Consider the following 9,328-nt stretch of genomic DNA (forward strand, 5'->3'; position numbering starts at 1 on the left):
AAACATAATCTGGAATAAATGCACCATCTCCCTCTCTTTCATTTTAATATGCTGCCTGCCTCACTTCAGTGTGGAAATATCTTCTCTGGGGAGGATATCCATGAGCACAATGCACAAAAAAGAAAAATGTCAACTCTCTATGATAATGTATTAGTCTAAAGAAACAAAACTTCCAATGTATTAAGAAATAAATCCAGGGACCTCTGGTTGCCTAGTGGCGAGAAGCTGCACTGCAACCCCAGAGGCATATGGTTCAAATCCACTAGATACTGTGCTGGAGAAGTAGAGGCAATCTCCTCCTGTACCAGTCAGATCCGATTTGATGGTACACACATACAAAAATAATAAAATAAAATTAAAAAATCGACAACGAGCAAAACTAACAAGGAAAAGAAGGAAAAGACACATATAATTTGAAAAAAGGATGAAATGGGCAGCATCACAACAGAACCAACTAAAAAAATTTTTTTTAATTTTTATTATTTTTGTGTGTGTGTACCGTCAAATCAGATCTCACTGGTACAGGAGGAGATTGTCCCTCCTTCCCCGGCAGAGCATCTGGTGGATTGGAACCGTGCACTTCTGGGATTGTAGTTGCAACTCCTTGCCACTAGGCCACCAGAGGTCCCCTAAAAAAATTTTTTTAGAAGAAATAAATTTAGTTATAAATGCACTAACACGTCTATGTAAAGAAGATGTGGTATAATAACTGAAAAGAACACAAAGAGGATAGGTGCACCCATATCAGCGCTGGCCCTCAGAAGCCAAGTGTTCTCTCCACTGTAGGCGACATCCAAGAATCCATCGTCTTCTTTTTCCTTCTCATAAAGCTGTCCCATGGTTAGGCTGGACTGTGGGACTGTCTTATCCACAAAGAGGAAGATGGCCTTTTCTGAAGGACGCTGGATCCTCTTCCTGGTGATCCACATGAACTGAGCGGAGGTGAATTCGGATGGGACCAGGCACTTCCGTTTGTCAATGTCAAACGGAGAGGCCAAGAATGTATCCACAATCACCAGAACCCGGTGGGGATATTTCGTGCGGATTTTGGTGGATACGACGCCATCTGTGTTCCAACGAGTGGTCCTCATTGAACATCCACTTCACAGTGGGGGCGAGGAGGGAATGGAGGCTGCTCGCTGAGCCGAACAGTTCAGTGCACCAACTACAACAACGATGGCAGCAACTCAAGTTCATTGTTTTTCAATGATGCATAATATTCCATCGTGTGAATGCACCACCACAGTTGTTCTATCACTTGCTTGTTGATGGGTACATGGACAGTTTCTATTTTGCTATCATGAACAATGCTGCAATTAACATGGGCAAGCATGCTTCAATTTGGGCCACAGCTCTTTCTTTTTTAAAATTTTTAAATTAATTATAATGAAAGTTTACAGAGACTTTGGATTTTTATTCATTCATTGTTGCACTTTTCTCCCTGCGCACCCCTCCCCCTCAACTCGCTCTTCTCTTTGCAAAGTAAAAGAAAAATTATTTCATTGTTATACAATCCCCCACTCATGTCCACTCCACTATGCAGCCTTCATTCTGGACTCCTGTCATGACAATAATACCTCATCACATATTCCTTTTAAACAGTTCTCCTCATCAGTTTAAATGCTGTATACATTATTTACCATCAACAAACGAATAGATAGAGAAGCTCTGGTATATTCACACAACGGAATATTACCCTGCATTGAAAAACAAGGAACTCATGATGTATTATACAAAATGGGTGACCCTGGAGGATATTATGCTGAGTGAAATATCACAGTCACAAAAGGACAAATACTGCATAGTTGTAAAATGGGACATTGGGATTGGGCGGAGACTGAGAAAGATGCGATAAATGATGTATACTGCATTGAAACAGATGAGGGAGGGAACTGTTTAAAAAGGATATATGTTTAGATATTGCTGTCATGACAAGAGTTTACAACAAGGCTGCATAGTGGCATGGATATTGGGGGAGGGATTGTATAACAACGAAAGAATTTTTCTTTTACTTTTCAAAGAGAAGAGCAAACTTGGGGTTCGCAGGGTGGGCAGGGAGAAAAGTGCAACAATGAATAAATGGAAATCCAAAAGTTTCTGTAAACTTTCATTACAATTAATAAAAAATATTTTTTTACCCAGTCTATCGGCAATTTTTTAACTTTGCTGGAGAAATTTTTAAATGTATTTTAAGGTCCCATTCATCTATTTTATCTTCTCCCGGTTGTCGGGTTTTTGTTATGCTTGGAATTCTATTCATAGGTTAGGGATTCTAGCATTACTTCTCATTTTTCTGGAGCTGTTAATGGATTTGAAACACCAACGAGGCTTGTTAAGAAAGGAGTATAACTCAATTCAATGTGGAGATAACATTCAATATGGAGATGACATTCAATGTGGAGACAACATTTAATGTCATGAGACAAACTGGGAATTGTGATTATTGAATGGAAAATTTGTTCTGCAAACATTCACCTAAACTGTATCACAAAGTGAAAACAATCATCAACAACTTAACTTAAATTAGGCAAAAGACAAAGGACACTTCACCAAAGATACATGCATGGTAAAACATAAAAAAGGTTCACCACTTATTATTTGGAAAATGTTAATGAAAACTATCAACAACAGAAAAATGTATTGCATAACCACTAGAACAGCTGAAATTAAAAAGACTCGCCAAAAAGTGTGTAACAATACTGTGACTTTCATACATTGCTAATCATATGGTACAACCAATTTAGTTCAGTAGTTTCTTCAAAAGGTAAACATCTACTACCACCTGAGGCAGTCACTCTACTCAAGTTATCTACTAACAACAAATTAACATATATGCCTACACAAAAACTTGTACGTAAATGTCCAAAGCAGCTTGGTTTGCAGTAGCCAAAAAATAGAAACAAGTGTCCCTCAACTGATAAACTAATAAGCAAATTGTGATAAACAGAAATGAATAATAAATATTATCCAGCAAGAAAAAGGAATAAACTATTAACAGATGTTACAATATGCATCCTGGAATATTTATGCTAACTGAAAGAAGTGAAATGAACAATAAAAAGTCCATGTTATATTATTTCATTTCTAGAAAATCAGAAAACAACTAATCTACATGAACAAAAAGCAGATCAGCAATGCTTCCTAAGTGCTACTTTTTTTAAACTGAGATTTTATTGTAAGTTTATAAAGAACTTGAATTTCTATTCATTCATTGTTGCAAATTTTCCTCCCTGGCCCATCTCCCCCCTAGTTCACTTTTTTATTTGGAAAAAAAGTTCTTTCATTGTTATAAAGTACCCCCACCCCAGACAACTTTACTATGCAGCTCTTATTCTGGACTCTTGTCATACCAATAACACTTAATCATATATTCCTTTTATACAGTTCTCTCCCTCATCTCTTTCAATGCCATGTACAATATTTATCCCCTCTTTTCTTAGTTTCCCCTCAACTCCCCTGTCAGTCCTGTTTTATAAAAGTGGCATTATACAGTATTTGTCTTTTTGTGACTGAGATATTTCACTCAGCATAAAGTTCTCCAGGGTCACCCATTTTGTATAATATTGCATGAGATCTTTTTCAGTGCTGCATAATATTCCACTGTATGAATATACTACAGTTTCTCTATCCATTCATCTGTTTATGGGCACCTGGGTTGTTTCCAACTCTTTGCTATTGTGAACAAAGCCGGAATAAACATATGTATGCATATATCTGCTTGGGTGGAAGTTATGGTTCCTTTGAGGTATATTCCCAGTAGTGGAATTGGGTCAAATGACATCTCTATTTGCAACTTTTTGAGAAAGCACCATACTGCCTTCCAGAGTGGTTGCACCATTTTACACTCCCACCAACAATGAATAAAGGTTTCAGTTTCTCCACAACCTCGCCAGCATTTGTTGTTTTCTGATCTGCTGAATTTTGCTATTGTTACTGGGGTGAGATGATATCTCATTGTTGTTTTGATTTGCATTTCTCTTAGAGCTAGGGACTCTGAACATTTCTTCATGTGTTTATTCATCAAAATGTCTTCTTTGGTGAAGTGTCTGTTCATACCTTGTGCCCATTTTGCAACTGGGTTGTTTACCTTTATCTAGTTGTGGCATCTGAGTATTTTAAAAATTCTAGATGTAAGTTCCTTATCTGACATATCATTACCAAGTATTTTTCCCCTGTCTGTGGCTTCCCTTCTTACCCTGTTGGAGAAATTTTTGGAAGTGCATAGGGATTTGATTCTTAGAAGGTCCCATTAATCTATTTTATTCTCTCCCGGTTGTAGGTCTAAGTGATACTCTTAAAGTTTCCATATTTTCTACCTGTTCTCTATAGTTAAAAAACTGAGAAGTTTTAATGTATAACAAAATTCTTCAGATATTAACATACATTTATCCAGGCTTGAGCACATCAGAGATGGTGAAAGTGGCACAGAGTGGGGTAAGATGCAGATCTCTTCTTCAAATCTCTTAATCTGAGTCACGATCAATGGGATGGCATTTATCAATAACAAGAGTACACTCAAGAAATGTAAGAATTTTTAAATTTATGCTATCACTGAAAAATACTAGGACATAGCAAGGATTAACATATTTCCTTCATCATTTCAAACTTACACTCATAATAATTCATATACACAATTAAAACTATTAAAAAGAGACATTCTATTCTTTTTTTAAAAAAATATAATCTCCTTGCTCATTTTCTCTCCTCCTGAAAGTCCAAAGGAGCAAGGAGATTGCCTTGTTTTTGTTTTTGTTTTTCTTGTGTGTACCATCAAATCAGATCCAGCTGGTACAGGAGATTGCCCTCCTTCTCCAGCTGAGCATCTGGTGGATTTGAGCTGCTCATCTTCAGGATTGCAGTGGGAAAAGAGGCATTTTATGCTTTTATATTTTTTAATTTTATATTGGTTTGCATATAAAATTCACATACTTTGTGTTTCATTCATATACACTGTGTCTCACATAGTCCTTCATTCACACTGTGTTTGATACATTGCAGGTATGAATATGTTATGTCTTCTCATACATTGTGTTTTAAAACCAGTCACCATTGACTAATGTCCACTATCACCCTGTCTTTTCAGGTCCCCACTGAAGCTTTCCTAATTCCTTCACCCTCTCCTCTACCGCATGATTCCCCCTCCCACCTCAGCCTCACTGTCTCTGCCCTTCCCCCCTTGAACTTTTATATCCATCTTCCTAGTTATCCTTACGAAACTGAGTTACTTCACTCAGCATAATGGTCCCTAGTCTCACCAATATTATATAGTGTTTTCTGAAATCACTACTGCATAGTATTCCATTGTGTGGATGTACCAGAGTTTCTCAATCTATTAATTTGTTGATGGATGGCTGTGTTGTTTCCATTTTCTTGCTATTGTGAATAACGTTACTATGAACACTGGTGTACAAATCTCCATTTGTGTCTCAGTTCTATGTGCCTTGGGGCATATATCTAGCAGTGGAATAGCTGGGCCATGTGGAATTTCTATGTTCAGCTTTTTGAGGAAGGTCCAACTCCCTTCTGGAGTGGTTGTACCATTTACAATCCCACTAGCAGTGTAAGAGAGTTCCAATCTCTCCACATCCTCTCCAGTATTTATTATTTGCTGTCCTGTTAAACTTTGTCTTTGCTACTGGGGTGAAATGGTATCTCTTTGTGGTTTTGATCTGTATCTCTCTTTTTGAACACTTCTTCATGTGTCTGCTGGCCATGTGAATATCTTTCTCTGTGAACAGTCTTTCCATGTCTTTTGGCCGTTCTGTAATTGGGGTATCAGTCTTTTAAAAGAGGCATTTTGCGTATAATTTTCTCTAACTTTGTTTCCAAAGTACATCCTGTATGTTAGACATAAACCCTGTAAAGATGCTAATGTTTCTCTCACATTTGTTTGAAGTTCTGTCTTCTACATTTTGTCATGACAATTTACAACAGAAAATCTCTAACTTACAGAAAACTAAACAGAAAGAAGTAACGACACCCTATAAAACTTCACTGAGTTTAAACAGTCAACCCTTTAGCCTATCCATGTTACCACCCACTTTGCCTTCTCTCTCTCACAGGATCATACTGGAGCCAGTTGGAGACATCATCTTTCATCCCAAGATACTTCATCATGCACCTTTACAAACTAAAAAAAAAAAAGGGGGGGGAGGACCTGAAAGATGTATATCAAAAGATCCTGCCCATGACTTATGAAAGTTCTTGTACTGTGGGTCAAACTGCTGACATACATATTCCCTCTGTTGTTTATATGTACTGTCAAGTCAGAACCAATCCATAGGTGACCCTCCAGCAGGTTTTCAAACAGTTAATCGCACAAGAGGAGACTGCCCATCCTTTTCCTGTGGAGCAGTTGGTGGATTCGAACCATGTGCCTTTAGGAATGCAGTGCAGAGTCTTATCATTAAGCCACTAGAGTTCCCACAAGACATATTCCCCCTACCAGTCATATATTTTACTGTACAGAAATCTAGCAAGTGTATCACATCGAACTTAACACCTTACAAGTAAAAACATTACGAAGCAATGTTTCAATGAGAAAATTAAAAAAGTGGTTTGAATTGCTCCTTTCAATTGTAACAGGACCACTAACCAAGGCTGATCTTTGGGATTTTAGGAAAAAGAAAAGTTTCTTACAGACACTCTCTCTTCCCCTACCCCCTTCAGAAGTAATTTATTCTCATATAATACAAACTAGTCAATACAACACAAAACATAGGTAATAATCATTATTATACATAAACTGTTTCATCTAACAGCATATGTAACAAAACAGATGCAGTAAGACAAACTCATTCCAGGAAATTTTTTTTCAATTCTCCTTACCTGTCGTTAGCTTGAGATTCTGATCCATGAATCCTGTTAGTTCTGCATTTGTGGAAGTCAAACCAACCTAAATAAAGAGTTCAAAAATTAAAAATGGGATCATAAATATTATGTAACTATTTAGTAAGGTATGTTATACCTTCTGACAGAGCCCCATATCAAATACTGCACAAAGCTACATAATAAGCGTATCTCAGAGATACTGTGGATTTGGTTCAAAACCACAACATTAACTTTCAATTAATAAAAAACTACACTATTTAGATAGTTTAATAAAGTACAATAAAACAATGTATGTTTATATAGGAAAATGTTATCACATTACTTGAAACTGACATCAAATATAGGATTAAGAAAAATTATATTTTACGTAAAAATCAACCCCTATTAAGGTAAAAAAAGAATGTTAATTATAAGAATGGGGGAAATCCTAAAACTTAAGAGAAAACTGAAAAAAACATATCCCACACTATGATTAATATCATATACACCTAAAATCTTGCTGAAGTTTATTCAAAACCAACTGGAGCAGTACACTGACAGGAACCACCAGAAATTCAAGCTGGATCCAGATGGGGTCATGACATGAGAGAGATCACTGCTGATGTCAGATGCATCTAAACTGAGAACAGAGAATACCAGAGAGATGTTGACATGTGTTTTACTGATTAAGCAAAAGCAGATGACTGCGCAGACATAAGAAATTATGGCTAACATCGAGAAAAACGAAATTTCCAGAACACTTAATTGTGCTCATGCTAAACCTATACTTAGACCAAGAAGCTTTCATCTGAACAGAGCAAAATTCTGCAGAGCTTAAAAGCAGGAAAAGTGCGCATCAGGCTTGTATCCTTCTCCTGGTTCTTGTGTCTCAGTGGTAAGGAAATGCACTGCCAATGCAAAGGTAAATAGTTCAAATCCACCATCTGTTCCAAGAAAGAAAGACAGACAACCTCCTTCCATGCCATTTAGTGCCTATAAAACCCCACTGGCAGGTCAGCTATGGGCTGGTTCTGACCTGACAGTACACAACAACATTCAGTCTACATGTGGAGTGAATTGTTCATGAATCTGGACTTTATGAAAAAGGAATTATAGCATCTGGATTGGAAGAAGACACATCAATAAACTACATTATGCAGACAACACAATCTTGCTTTGCAGAAAGTGAAGATGACCTGAAGTGCTTGGTGCAGAAGATCAAAGACTACAGTCTTCAATACTGGTTATGTCTCAGCAACAAGAATACAAAATTTCTTACCAATGGACCAACATACAACATCATGATAGAGAGAAGGCTGAAGTTATTGACGATTTAATTTTATTTGGTAGGTGGAATTCACCAGCAGCTCCCTGAGAAAAAGATGGGCAATTTCCTTCCATGCAATTTACAGCCTCTGAGGACCCATTCAGAGTAAGCTATGAGTTGATTCTTAGTCTATGACAAAAAGTTTGAATTTTAATACCCATTTTTCTACTTAGCATTACAGAACTCTGTATGTAGCATCCAACAGAGATTTTTTTTAAATTATAGAGCCTGAAGGAGCAAAACACTTCAATAAACTGTTTATTATTTTAAAATCATAATAAATGCAAATGATACCCCCTTGCATGCAGAAAGTATAAAATACTTGTTGCAGAAGATCAAAGATGACAGTTTTAAATATGGGCTACATCTCAACATCAAGAAAACAAAAATTTCCACATAATGATAGATGGAAAGTCTGAAGTCATCAACAATTTCAATTTACTTGGATCCACAATCAATAGCCATGGTAGCAGGAGTCAAGAAATCAAAAGACATGTTGCTTTGGGAAAATCCGCTGTCAAGGACCACTCCAAAGTGCTAAAGAGCAAGGATGTCAGTCTAAACATTAAGGTGCATGTAATTCAAGTAATAGTCTGTTTGACTGCTTCCAATGCATCTGAAAGTTGGACAATGAATAAGGGATGGCAGAAGAAGAACTGATCCCTTTGCGGTGTGGTGTTGGAGAAGTATACGGAATATATCCTTGACTGTTGAAAGAAGAAACAAATCCATCTTGAAGGAAGTACAAACGGAGTGCTCCTTCAAGGTGAGGGTGGTGGAACTTTGTTTTCTTACTTTGGGCACAATTTCAGAAATCAGTCCTCGTAGAGAGACCTCATGCTTGGAGAGTGGAGCATCAGCGAGACAGAGGAAAGCCCTCAATGAGATGGTCTGACAGCCTAACTACCTTTAATGGGCTTGAGTATGACAGAGATCAGGAGAATGCTACAGGACAGGTTTCAGGTCTGTTGTTCACAGGGTTCACACCTTCTCTACTGGGAACCATTGGGGACCCAAGAACGAATCCAGATGACCACCACTGTATGGTGCTATTCATTTTTTTCATACCTAAGTTTTCCCTGAAACAATTTCTGGTCAGATTTTTTTGGTTTTTTTTTCCCTTGTTCAAACACTTATACTGAGGGATTTTCCCTTGTAGGTTTGAACCCAAACACGGATGGATCTTGGCTG

General features: G+C 37.3%; 1 pseudogene; it reads right to left on the reverse strand.

Moving 5' to 3' along the window:
- Nucleotides 1–662: 662 nt before the first annotated feature.
- On the reverse strand, nt 663–1,197 carry LOC102845209 (annotated as a pseudogene).
- Between the last annotated feature and the right edge of the window lie 8,131 nt (nt 1,198–9,328).

Source organism: Elephantulus edwardii, unplaced genomic scaffold (genome assembly GCF_000299155.1).
Source record: "Elephantulus edwardii isolate Elephantulus edwardi_28Jun2011 unplaced genomic scaffold, EleEdw1.0 scaffold00158, whole genome shotgun sequence".
Lineage (NCBI taxonomy): Eukaryota > Metazoa > Chordata > Mammalia > Macroscelidea > Macroscelididae > Elephantulus > Elephantulus edwardii.